The sequence below is a fragment of the Chelonia mydas genome, chromosome 5 (genome assembly GCF_015237465.2).
Source record: "Chelonia mydas isolate rCheMyd1 chromosome 5, rCheMyd1.pri.v2, whole genome shotgun sequence".
Classification (NCBI taxonomy): domain Eukaryota; kingdom Metazoa; phylum Chordata; order Testudines; family Cheloniidae; genus Chelonia; species Chelonia mydas.
Genome location: NC_051245.2, coordinates 22,284,668 through 22,297,558, shown reverse-complemented (window position 1 = coordinate 22,297,558; position 12,891 = coordinate 22,284,668). Strand labels below are relative to the sequence as shown.

General features: G+C 44.0%; 1 protein-coding gene across 9 annotated transcripts in view; it reads left to right on the top strand.

Moving 5' to 3' along the window:
* PDZD2 (PDZ domain containing 2) overlaps positions 1 to 12,891 on the top strand; it is a 311,522-nt gene that overhangs the window by 126,517 nt on the left and 172,114 nt on the right. For 2 of the 9 annotated variants that reach the window (XM_043547014.1, XM_043547011.1), the window contains exon 1: positions 4,128 to 4,912. The exons of 4 other annotated variants lie outside the window; for them this stretch is intronic. The gene's annotated coding sequence lies outside the window, so the exon portion shown is untranslated. Of the gene's footprint in view, positions 1 to 4,127; positions 4,913 to 4,971; positions 5,512 to 12,891 lie in introns of those variants that run through there. 3 more of the 9 variants (XM_043547015.1, XM_027831553.3, XM_043547013.1) reach the window with 2 other exon arrangements.

Sequence of the window (12,891 nt, the reverse complement as noted above, 5' to 3'; positions counted from 1 at the left end):
GCAAACTAAGGCCTGGGGGCTGCATCCGTCCCTTCAGATGTTTTAATCTGGCCCTCAAGCTTCTGCCAGGAAGCAGAGTCCGGGCCTTGCCCCACTCCGGAGCTCCAGCTGGGGAGCGGAGTTGGGGGCTTGTCTCGCTCCATGCATACCATGACTCCATGCGGCTCCCGGAAGCAGCAGCATGTCCCTCCTCCAGCTCCTATGTGTAGGGGCAACCAGGGTGCTCCGCATGCTGCCCCCACCCCAAGCACCACCCCTGCAGCTCCCATTGGCCGGGAACCGTGGCCAATGGGAGCTGCAGGGGTGGTGCCTGTGGATGGGGCAGCACGTAGAGCTGCCTGGCTGCGCCTCCACGTAGGAGCCAGAGGGGGGACATGCTGCTGCTTCCAGGAGCTGCAGCAGCACCCCCCGCACATTTAGTTCCGGCACCTATGCAAAAGGCTACAATTCAGTCATGGGTATTTTTAGTAAAAGTCATGGACAGGTTACAGGCAATAAACAAAAATTCATGGCCCCATGACCTGTCCATGACATATATTATAAATACTCCTGACTAAATATTGGGGGGCCTTCTGGATGGCACTGCTTGGAGGTGCGCCCTGGGGGTCTGCTGCTGGGGGGGGCGGTAATCTGGGGGGCTGCCCGGGGCCAGCCAGCAGCAGCTGCTCCATTAGGAGTGGCTGCTCCGGCCACCCTAGAGACCACTGCTTGGCGGTCCCGGGGCCACCGGAGCAGAGGCCGGAGTGGTTGGTTGTGGGGCTGCCCAAGCAGCTGGCTGCAGAGCTGGTCCAGCAACAGCAGGTGTGACTCTCCCTGGGGCCACCTGAGCAGCGACCCCAGAGTCAGCTGCTTGGGTGGCCCTGGGGTCAGCCACACTGGCCGCTGCAGAAGTCACGGAGGCCTCAGAAAGTCATGGAATCCATGACTTCTGCGGCCTCCGTGACAGACACAGACGGAGCCCTACCTATGCATGGCCTGAATGGCTCTATGAAATGCTGATCCTGGGCTTCATCGCTGGCTCTTCAGAGCCATTTACAGCTGGCGTTTATTGGCTCTTTTTGTTAATGTGTGTGGTCAAGAAAGGGTTAATTATTTGCAAGGGAAAGATTTTCTCTGCTGTGTTTTCAGGCACATAATGTGATAGTATCTGGTCTGGTACTGGTTGAAGCCTGTTTCTGGCTTTCTGATGGCACGCTGCATGGAGAGATAGGGAACTCAAAGAGGCTGAGTATTCTCCAGTCCAGAGAACAATTGCAAGTAGACCCATATGGATGTCAGCAGAGTGGCTCCATATTCACACGGGTGGCAGAATGTGGCCTTTACAGTCTTGGATCTGCTCTGATGGGTGTGAATTTTTGTTGGTTAATTTTAAGCCTCCTTTGAGTCATTTGTCTGGTTTCTGGCTGAATTCTGAGGTTTGTTGTTCCCCTCCATGGAAAAATGGAACATTGTGATGTTCTCCTGGATATAGATACGTATTGCGTGATCATAGGAATTTAATTAATTAATTTTTCTCTCTATCAGATCTATGAGAGTCTGGAGCCTTTAGAAAATGTGTATTATGTAATATGTCCAGGGTGTCAAACATCCATTGTCAATGACACATCCAGTTTCAGAAGAATCTGAGGTTATTTTTTAAAAGACTGAAGGGTTTCTACCACTTATAGCTGGTAAGGTATCCAGTATCCTTTTAAGTGTGAAAGGAATGTAGTGCCATTTTAGACAACCTATGTCTACACTGGCACTTCCGTCGCTAAAACTTTTATCGCTCAGGGGTATGAAAAAACAAAAGTTTTAGTGACGAAAAGCGCCAGTGGGGACAGCATTTTGTTGATGGGAGTGCGGGCAGCGATTAAAAGCATCAGTGTGGACAGCATTTCGTTGACGGGAGCACGGGTAGTAACGAAAAGCACCAGTGTGGACAGTAAGGTGAGCTGTGTTAGACATAGCTGAGAGTTGCGAACTGTCCTTATGCATCTCAATGAAGTATTAACTCTTAATCCTGATAATGGCATGTTATGGGTCAGATTTCTGTATCATTTAGGTGTGCAGTTGTGTCTCTCAGGTAACTTGTGCGCACTGTTACCTGATTTGCATCAAAAATGCTAACTGCATATGGAAACAGATAAGTTTAGGAGCACAAAAAAAACCAACAAAAAACAAAAAAGCACTGGTCCTAAAAATGCCTTGCACCATTTTCCCCCATTGAGTGATGATGAATGCAGCGATAATGTCACTATCTGAGGCCGTATTCCTGAAATTTTCCTTGCCCAGACAGTACTCATTGAAGAACTGGCTAAAAGATTAGTTACTACACAAAGGCCATATACTGCTGTTGATCTTTGTGCCAAACTTCTGTTAACTGCCATGGGACACAGTCAGTGGATGGAGGTAATTATATAGCCTTAATTTTGTAGCACTGGTACGTGGTCTGAAATGATAAATGTCACTACAGAATGAGTTTGGCACCCATTTCATATGCAGTAGGTAGTGCAGTGGGAGCTGATCTGTTGTTCTGAGTAGTCCTGCTGGCTACTTCTACATGTATACAGCCATTTTTCTTTCTGAAAACTTGATGTATGTGTTTATACCTTAGTCCTTCTACTTGTCGTAAAATATATAACTAAAATATTGTTTTGACTTACATCACAATAGCTGACTTTGAAATGCACACCAGCTGCTCAACTTATTTTTTAAAGATCATCCAGTTTTGTGAAATGAGAACTGCAAGCATTTAGATAAACAGATTCAAAGCATGTTTAATTTCACTATAGCTCCTTCATGTACGTTTCTTGCTGCAATTCTGTTTTAATTTGTTACATTAATACTCAGTAGTGAATTACTATAACAAGCCTTATATCTCTTACAGAAATATTAAAATAAGGGAATTTGTTTTTCTCCTTCCGCCTGTAGACCACCACACTCCCTGTGTGCTATATGTGGCCTGGATCCTTTTGACAGTGATACTAGTATGCCCTGAATTAATGCACTCTTAAAATGGAGAAATCTAATGTAATTCTGAATCATTAAGGTAACTGTGATTTCTCTGTATTATCCATTTTCTTTAACTATGCACATGGCAAGGTGGATGTCACCCTAGTATTAACTGCTCTGCTGGGCCATAAAGAAAAAGTACCCACTCAGAGACATAGCCCACAGCAAGGCATGGTGTGCATGTGAGTATAATGCCAGAATTAAGGCTGTCCTGTGGAAAAAAATGTGATCATGTATATCAGAGAATCTATCATAATGCATATGCAGTAGGTGGCTGAATTAAGATTGCACAGACAATCTTGATTCTGGCATTTCCTACCTTCGGAGTGCTTGACTTTGCAAGCTTAATGTTCTGTAAATGTAATTTTTTGTTGTGTATAACTTTACACAAAGGCAGCATTGTGTTTGAAGTAAATGAAGGATCTCAGACTGCATCACTAGCTCAGCAAACTGATTCATCTATAGATGCCTTCTCCAATGTCCATCAAAGCATATGTCTCCTCAGAAATTCAGGCTGCAATACTGCCTACTCCATCACACTATTATGTTCATAATAGAAAAGGTGAGGTTCTGCTCTGAAAAGTGACTGTAGAAGGGTTCCATATTTATTGCTTCTTGGTGATTTTCAGAGAAAATGTATTCCATTTAAAAGTAAAAGACCTAGAGGGGAAAAAAAAAAAAAAAAAAAAAAGCCTGTCCTCCACAGGCTCAGATCTTTCTGGCTCAGGAATTGCCAGCAACAAAGATTCTACAGTCAGAGCTTATTTAACAATTCTCTAGTTGATGCAGGAAGCAGAACAGTATCCAACTGTCATATTTGAGCTCTATGGGCTGTGCAGGGCTACTGGAAGTAAAAAGTAATACAGCTTTTTAGCTACTCCAAATAAGCAGCGATGTTTTAAATAGACACAGAGAGCCGATCTACTCTGTCAACAGGATCATTTTTACCCAGCCACATTTTGAAACAGAACTGCATTTTAAGTTTTAGCTCACAGGCAGCTTGATCAAGTTAAGTTAAATATTTGCAAGGCTTCAGTGCAGGAGTGTAGTGGGGGAACGATTTTACCCTTTCACTGCTGAGCTTCAGACTGTCTGGCTAATTTAGCTGTACCTATATTTTGTAAACGAGGATTGAAGATTTTCCCATGCAGTACAATCAAAACATTACACAGCCGTATTACACAACCAGCACAGGAGTGGAATCAAAACAGTGTTACACACAAGTGAAAAATACATATCCAGTTGAAGCCGAAAGGTAATTTAAGAAGCCGGAATGCAATTGTCCAAGTTGGAAACTGGCGATAACTCCTGTGAAAAATTGCAACGCTATCTGAGATGATCACAGGTGATGCGGTGTTCGGTTTTGTGTCTCAGCAGAAAGACCAGCAAAGCAGCAAACAGCACGTGTCATGACAGAGTGTCACAAACTGTAGCTTCGCTGCAGCCTCAGCGGGGAATTAATTTGGAACAGGGAAGATACGATTTGCATGCAAGATCTCTTCCAGTAGCTGTGGTCTGGAGGGAGCGCTCTTTGCTTTCGGCACGGGTTTGACGGGAGGCATCGTGTTCAGGTCGGACTGGCACGCGTTGCCTGCTCGCAGGTCTAACAGAATAAAGCCGCGTGCGCCCACCCTGCCCCGCGCCGCACACGGGCGGCTGTGGCGGTAGCTGCGGTCTCGTTCCTTTCAGCCAGGAAGCACTCCCTGGATGGGACAGAAACCGCTTAGCAGCCTGGGTCGTGCTTCCTCCTGTCTTGGCAGCCGGCCGCGTGGGGAGAAGCGGCTCTGCTCCCCGGGGAAGACGAAGTTAGCTGGAGAAGGGGAGGAGTGCATTGCACGGGAAGGTAGAAAGGAAATGCCTGGCCCGGGCCGGCGGAGCAGCCTGTAACCGAGCAGCGCTTGGGCTGCCGGCTCCAGAGGTAAAATCGGCTCGCGCGTCTCTGCGGGATGGGAAACACCCGGCTGCCTTGCCCCGTGGCCCCCAGCGGGGTCTGAAGCGGTGCTGGGATGTCCCTGCCCAGCAGAGCAGCCACGGGAAGAGCGGCTCTGAAGTAGCCACCGGCGCTTTGGAAACGGCTCCCCTCTGGCTACCCCCCCCCCCCCAGCTGCCCAGGAACCGACCCGCGCCCCCGCGGCTGCCCGCTGAGCGCCCCCCGGGGGAGGTGACGCCGGTCGCGCTGCCCGGCCGCGGCGCGGTGCAGGAGCCGAGCGCTACGGTCCTTCCAGCGGCTCCTCGCCCGCGCCTGTGGTCCAGCCCTCTGGAAACGCGTCCAGCCGCGCCGGGCGGGAGGGTAAACAAGCCCGTCTGAGCAGCGCGTCCCCGGGGGCGGCGGCTGGAGCGAGCTCCTGTCGCCGCTCGGCTTGGCCGCCGGCAGGTGATTACGCTAATGAGTGGCCTCGGGGGATTGCGAGCCCAGCCTGGCGGGGATTAACCCGGAGACGCCAGCTGCTCCGGGGAGCGATTTCAAGGGAGCGGCGGAGAAAAGGGAAACCATGAAGGTGAATTAAAAGCCAAGAGGTAGGAGCCCTTGTGTGACTGTCCGGGGGCTGCGAGCAGGGGCAGTGGGGTTGGGTTTAATGTCGCTGGAGGCTGAATTCAGATCCCAATTAATCAACCCCCAGCTCCGAAGCAGCCCTTGTTTGAAAAGCACCGAAGGATGAATGTTTGTTTGGTTTCTGCCTGCAGGGATCGAGCCCTCTCAGCGTCTAGCTCTCTCGACTCTTCGCTTTGGGGGTTGTCTTGGCTTTGTATACTGCACCTTAGCCCAGCTCTGTGTGCTTGATGAACCACTGGTGAGGAAGTAGCCTAACCTGTATTGTGTACCGTAGGCAATTCATCTGCAGTTGAGTCCATCTTAATCCCTCTGCTGCCTTGATTCGGCTCTGAAGCTACATTTAAACTCAAAAAGTGCAGCGCAAAGATGAAAAATCAGTAGTGACCAGAACAGTTGTAATGCCACGACATAATATATTTCAGAAAAGCTGCTAACCTGGGAGCTGACACCTTCCTACCAGTGTTTCCCTTTCATCTAGGCTAAAATTTTGGAGATTAGGGTGGAGCTGGATTAGACATTGGGCAAAAACTTTGTTTATGATCTCACATGAGGTTATGATTTCCTGTGGGAACAGAACTCTGCCCAAAACCACTAAACAGTTCCTTTGGAGAAAACCTTTACAACTAAAGTCACAAAATGTTTTCCTGTTGGACACACAAATACCAGGTTTTAAAATGAAAGCGTTCTTAAAGATTAGTCTAGAAGGGTCTCCCAAATGAAGTTTCGCTGCAAAAGTTTTTCATAAAGAAATATTTTCCTCCTGCATTTCAATTTGTGCAAAAATATAGATTTATTATTATTTCCAAAAGCATATTATCATCTGCAAGTTTCAGTACCCAAAACATGGTGGCTTTTTTGGTAACTAAAATGCCTGTTTGTATTTCTGAGTTTTGTATATGCAACAGACAGGCATATTTAATTTTTATTTATTAAGATTTATTATATATTCATACAAATTCAAGGCATCTGCTCAGCCCTGTATTTTGGCAGAATCCTCTTTTGCAGTGGAACTGGAGGGACATTATAAGTTAAACTAATAAGTAAAATATGTTTTAGAAATAAAATACAGATGGGGAGCATCTAAGTGTTGTATTGCACAACAGCGTGCTCTGTGTCTGTGTGCCATTCATCTCATATAACTCTAAGTTTTGTGAATGTGTCTGCATTGTATTTTGAACTGTTCTGAAAAAGTCACTTAAACAGTGTAAAAAGAAAAGGAGTACTTGTGGCACCTTAGAGACTAACAAATTTATTTGAGCATAAGCTTTTGGGAGCTCAAATAAATTTGTTAGTCTCTAAGGTGCCACAAGTACTCCTTTTCTTTTTGCGGATACAGACTAACAGGGCTGCTACTCTTAAACAGTGTACAGACTATTAATATACACACCACTCTGATGAAACAGGCTAGCTAGCATCTATGCTGGTATAGTTTTGGCTAATGGTGCCTCTCATCCTAAAACACTTATGAAAAGTGTGTTTTCCCTTTTTATAACAAGTTTTCTTTTGAAAATATAAATTGTTATATAAGAATGGTCTTAGAGCTATTGGGCTAGGCTGTGCCCCACTCTTCCAGAACAGTCTCCCATCAAACACATGCCTCTTGCATCCCACAACACTATCCTCTATTACCGGTTTGCATTTCCATCTGATTGGTGCTAACAGATCATCACAACAGAGACTGGATGTTGTAACTACCCTCCCTTTTCTTCCCTGATTGGAAGTTTCTCTTTGGCTCCACTATCTGGCTTAAAAGGACAAGCGCATAGCAAATTCTGCTATTGGAAGTGCATGTAGCTCCTGTTGGCTATTTCATGGGAGCTGTGCCTTCATTCGAATATTGAATAGCCTTTAGGAAGAGAGGGCAAGTCGCCTCTCTGTTCTTTCACCCGTGGAACACACGAGGGAGCCCTTTTGATAAGCCTAAGCACATCTGTTGTGATAAGTGGCAAAGCTTGGCTTGCATCCCTGCTTTTAGACTTCAATTGCATTCTTAGAGCCTATTACTACAAGGGGCCTTCAAATCAGTTTTACATGGCAAGAGGCACTCCGCACCTTCAGGATCAGCGCATGAGTCACTTGCTCTACTCCTTATGTCAAAGAAAGACTCTTAAAGTAGAGGATAAATTATACTGTGGTGTTGAGAATCATGGGTTCGTGTTTCATTCTTTACATGGGTCTGTCAGAATGGTTAGTCCTCTCAATCTGTCTTAGTGCTTTATTCATTCATACAATGTGTTAATTATATTTCTTTTATTTAGTGATTTCTCTGCAGTCAGACAAGCGTGTTGCCTGCGGATTATTAATCCACTAGAAATGTGGCAGTGTATCAGGATCTTGCTGTGTTTTAGCAGACTGCATACCTATGCATGGACTTTGAATATGAGCAGAGAGAATCCCATTCTTTTGACTGCATAGGGTAGCTACATGATTATTTTATTGTGAACTTCAAATGTATACCTTATTCCTTGACAAAGGAACATCTTCTCAGTGTGGTAAGAATAGAACAGTTTTTTAAAAAAAAAAACATTTTGTGGAATTGGATTATCAGGGAACCCTAGGATGACAAATATTTCTCCCCCCATTCACCAAAACACCCTAAGTGAAGCAGGTTTGGAAGTGCATATGTTATTGTTTATGATCTCCTGCCTGGTGTGAAGAAGTTTGTTCTGATGTTTGCCGGGGCCTATATGACCCTGGGCCAGCCCTGTATGGGGAAAATAACAACTCCATATGGTATGTGAAATTGCGAAACCATCAGATCCTCTGCTGTATGTACCAATGCACACTCCATGGATGCTTGTACTATGTTCTAATGTCCTCACAAACAGACATGCTTGTGTAGAAGCCATTTAACACTTTATCCCGTTACAAATACTACTAACAACAAATGACATTTGCTTTGAATAAGAACTAATAGAGGCAGTATGGTCTAGTGAATTGAGCCAAGAACTCCTTTGTAATAATCCTCACTCTGCCACTGACTTACTGTTTGACCTTAGGTGAGTCTCTTAAAATATGTTTATTGCCATAAAGCAACTATGTAAAAGTGACACTTTTCTTCTCCACAGATCTGGTTTATGTGCGTTCTAAGTCATAGCTCTTATTTCATTGACAAAATATGTTTTTACCACATTTTCACCTGTTAAGACCACAGAACCAATTACAGCCATGGAAGACTCAGCTGAATTCTTTCCTGGCCCATGCACCATCAAGAGAAACATTACCTGCAATAAATCCCAATTATGGAACCGCTCCATGTAGCATGCTGTCCCCCGGAATGATTTCCATATTAAAATTGTTCAGTTGGCAAGTAAAAAGTGTTTTCTAACTGCCAGTACTTCAGCTGGGACATGAAAGCCAAGCTGTGTATATAAATCCATGGTGCACCCACACCTTGAATATTGTGTCTGGTTCTGGTTTCCCCATCTGAAAAAAGATCTAGTGGAACTGGAAAAGGTGCGAGAAGGGCAACAAAGATGATCATGGATATGGAATGGCTTCTGTAATGATCTGGGGGTTCATTAAATAACAAACCGAATGAATGAGAAAGGGATAAAACTTTTAATAAAATAAACTGGAGAGCTTCTGCAGTGAGGGGCTGTATGCAGCCACCCTGCGTTCCCAGCCTCTGCCTCCAGGGCACATCTCCAAATTCCTATGTTCATAATACTGTTCCTTATGAGGGAGCATCTCTAAATAATAATCTTCTACAAACATATTTCTACATCTTCCCTCTTAAAGAAAAACAAATTAACTCTCATATAAAATAGCTAACAACAATCTAATGACACATGCATTAAATTCTTAACCCATGAAATTTCCATAAGCCCAATGTTTCACTTTCCTGAAATACCCCTTCTCCAGGCAGGTTAGGAAGTCTTTCAGGACATTTCATCTCCTGCTCTGATCATTTCAGTATCAGCCTTTGGTTAGAGTCTGAATTGTTCTCTTGTTCCTTGACAGTTTCTCCTTTGTACGTTGATAAAGGATCAGTCAGATGGGAAATGCCAGAGTCCACATCCACTGTCAATGTGTTGGAACATTCTGAGCTTATTCATAAATCCTTTGATTACGTGAAAAGGTGTCTCCCTGGTCAGTCTATGCTACATAACACCTTAGATGCAGCTGTTCTTTAGTGGTACCCCAAGTATTAGAGGTGTGATTCCCTAGGCACACTCTATCCACCTGGGCTAAGAGATGGGAGATCGCAGGCCCTTTTGTCAAAAGAATATTTCTGCTTCCACTTCTGATTTTCTTTCATCTTCCATGTGGTTTAATTGTTATGAGATTTCAGCAAGCTATCAGTAACTGGTAAATTAGAGCTGATCCTTCTTCCCATTACCAGCTGAGCTGTGGAGAAAAGCCATTCTCCAGGGGTGTACTTCGGTAAACCAGAAATGCTTTATACATATCACCCCCCGCCCCATCAAAAGTCTTTTTCATAAGGTTCTTTATTGTCCGTATAGATCTTTCCACAAGTCTGTTTGATTGGGGGTAATTTGGACTTGATGTTTTATGATGAAAATTGCAATCTGTAGCAAACTGCTAAAATTTGCACTGGAAAATTGCGGCCCATTATCGCTAAAGACTTCATTAGGAATTCCATCTCTGGAGAAGATTCCCTTCACGTCGGCTGTCACTGACTTACTATTAGTACTGTGAAGTGTGCAAATTTCTGGATACAGAGAATAATAATCTGTGATTATTAAAATAATCCTTTGCTAGGTGAATGCCAGTACCTACTTTCTTAGAAGGCCTTTGTGGAACTGGAGGAGGTCTCAGTGGCTCTGCCTGTTGGCATGGCTTATATTTCAAGCAGGAAAAGCAGTTTCCTGCCACATTAGTAATGTAGGGATTAGTCCGCGGCCAATACAACACCTCCTCATGCTCGTTGTTTGCACTTCTCAATTCCTAAATGACCCTCATGGATCTTCCGTAGCATTTCTTTTCGAAGGTTCATTGGAATTATAACCTTGCTGCCCTTGAAAATCACCCTAAGTCCATGTCTGCAGTTCTGATAGTCTCTTATACTTGGACAGCAATTGTTTATTTTTTCAGGCCACCCTTTATTCTCACTTCTTTAAGGATTCTCAATGATTAATCTTTCTCTTTTTCCTCTCTTATATGTTGCAGTTTCCTATTAGCTATGGGAGTTGACTTTACCATTGAATCTACATAGACTTGCATCTCTGTCTCTAAAGTCTTCTCTGGTTTCATGGGAACCACTGCTCTGGCAAGTGCATCTGCCGTGAACATGATTTACTGGGCGTGTAGGTCACAACCAAATCATACCTTTGCAGTTTTATCATCATTCTTTGAATCCTTAAGGTACAGTCAGGTAGCAGTTTGCTAAATAACATTATCAGGGGCTTGTGGTCCGTTTCAAATTCCACTGACTGTCCATAAATATACTAATTGAATCTCTCACAGGCAAACAGTATTCCTAAAAGCTCCTTTTCGATCTCTGCATATCTGGTTTCTGCCTCAGTCAGTGATTTGGATGCATATGCCACTGGTTGCCAACAATCCTCATTCTTCTGTAAAATCACTGCACCTAACCCAGACTGTTAAGCATCTGCTGAAATTTTAATAGGCTTTCCTGGTGCATAGAATTTCAACACTGGTTCCTGTATCAGTTGTTGTTTTAAATCTTCCCATGATTCCTCCTGTTCTGCACCCCAATACCATTCATTTTTATACTCTAGGAGTTTTCTCAAAGCTGCTGCTTTGGTAGATAGATTAGGTATGAATTTTCCAAGATAATTAACCATTCCCAGGAACCATTGGACCTCTTTGACTGGGGTCATGGCATTATTTCAGGGGCTGAAATCTTCCTCTTCCCAGGTTTTACATCTTCATTGGAAATAATGTCCCCAACAAAAGTCAGTTCTTTAACCCCTAAAGCACAGTTCTTCCTATTTAGTTTGAGGTTTGAAGCATCCAGGACTTCCCGAAGTCTATGATCATACTCCTCTTTCTCTAAACCCCAGATGATAACGTTGATAGCTCAATGGATAACACCATTAATATGTTCATAGATCATATGTATGGTTTTGTGGTATGCTTCTGGTGCTGAAGTTATGCCGAATGGTAAGTGTAAGAATCTGTATCTTCCAAATGGGGTAGTAAATGTGCATAGTTTTGAGCTTTCTTCAGTTAATTTTAGCTGCCAAAAACCTGAGGATGCATCCAATTTACTGAAATATTGAACATTTGCAAACTGAGCCATAATCTGTTCTCTGGTTGGTAGTTTGAAATGTTCTCTCTTTATAGCCTTGTTGAGATCTCTGGGATCTAAACATATGTGTATCTGGCTGTTACTTTTCTCCATGGTGACGAGGGAGCTCACCCATTCTGTTGGCTCCTCAGGTTTTTGTATTACTTGCATTGCTTTCATCCTTGCAAGCTCAGCCTTGAGTTTTTATTACTGAGTGCAGATGGCACCTTTCTACATGGATGGATAACTAGAGGGACCTGCTTGTTTATCTGGATTGTATGTTCACTCTGCAAGTAACCCAACCCTTAAAACAGGTCTTGATATTCCCAAAAGAGTGCCTCATAGCCAGGTTCACTATGATCTTGTAGTGAGAGCACCCATTTTACTAGACTGAGTTTCTCACGTGCAGCCAGGCCTAAAAGTGGTGTCACCTCTTTTGGCACTACTGTGAACGGGAGGGAGCCTGTACATGGTGTGTTTATAGTTGATGCTAGCAATGCACCTCCCTTTCACTGGTATATTTGTTCCAGAATAACCAGTTACTTACCGTATATTTTTGTTGGTCCCAGTTTTGGTCTTATTTTCAGTCTCTCATAATCTTGTTCAGCCATATTAACCTAAGCTCTTGTGTCCAGTTTCAGTGGAATAATTGTTCCATTCAGTGTCATAGTCAGTATTCAATCCCTCTCATCAGGCTTGCTAGACCCCAGTTTGCCTATAAAGAACTCCTTAACCAGATGTCTGTCTGTCTTTAACTGAATGCACTTGATTCTTCTGCATTTGGGATCTGCAGCATTTTGCAAAACGATTATTTTCCCCCACATTTACGACGGTTTCCCAAAGGCAACATGCTGTTTGGGGCCATGCTGTGAGCCACACCTTACACATAACCATCTGTATCCAGTCTTCCTCCTAGCAGTGGTTTTCATAGTGAGTGACACTGCTTTCTGATTTGACCTGTTCTGGTTATATTCTTTAGTACTTAGTACATGGATAACCCCTTCTGGTGAATTCAGCTCTTTGGCTTGTGCTTTCACAGTTTCTGCTGCCCTGCATATTTGGAGAGCCTTTTCTCAAGTTAAATCTCCTTCAAGGAGCAGTCTCTCTTTTAACACATGGTCTTTAA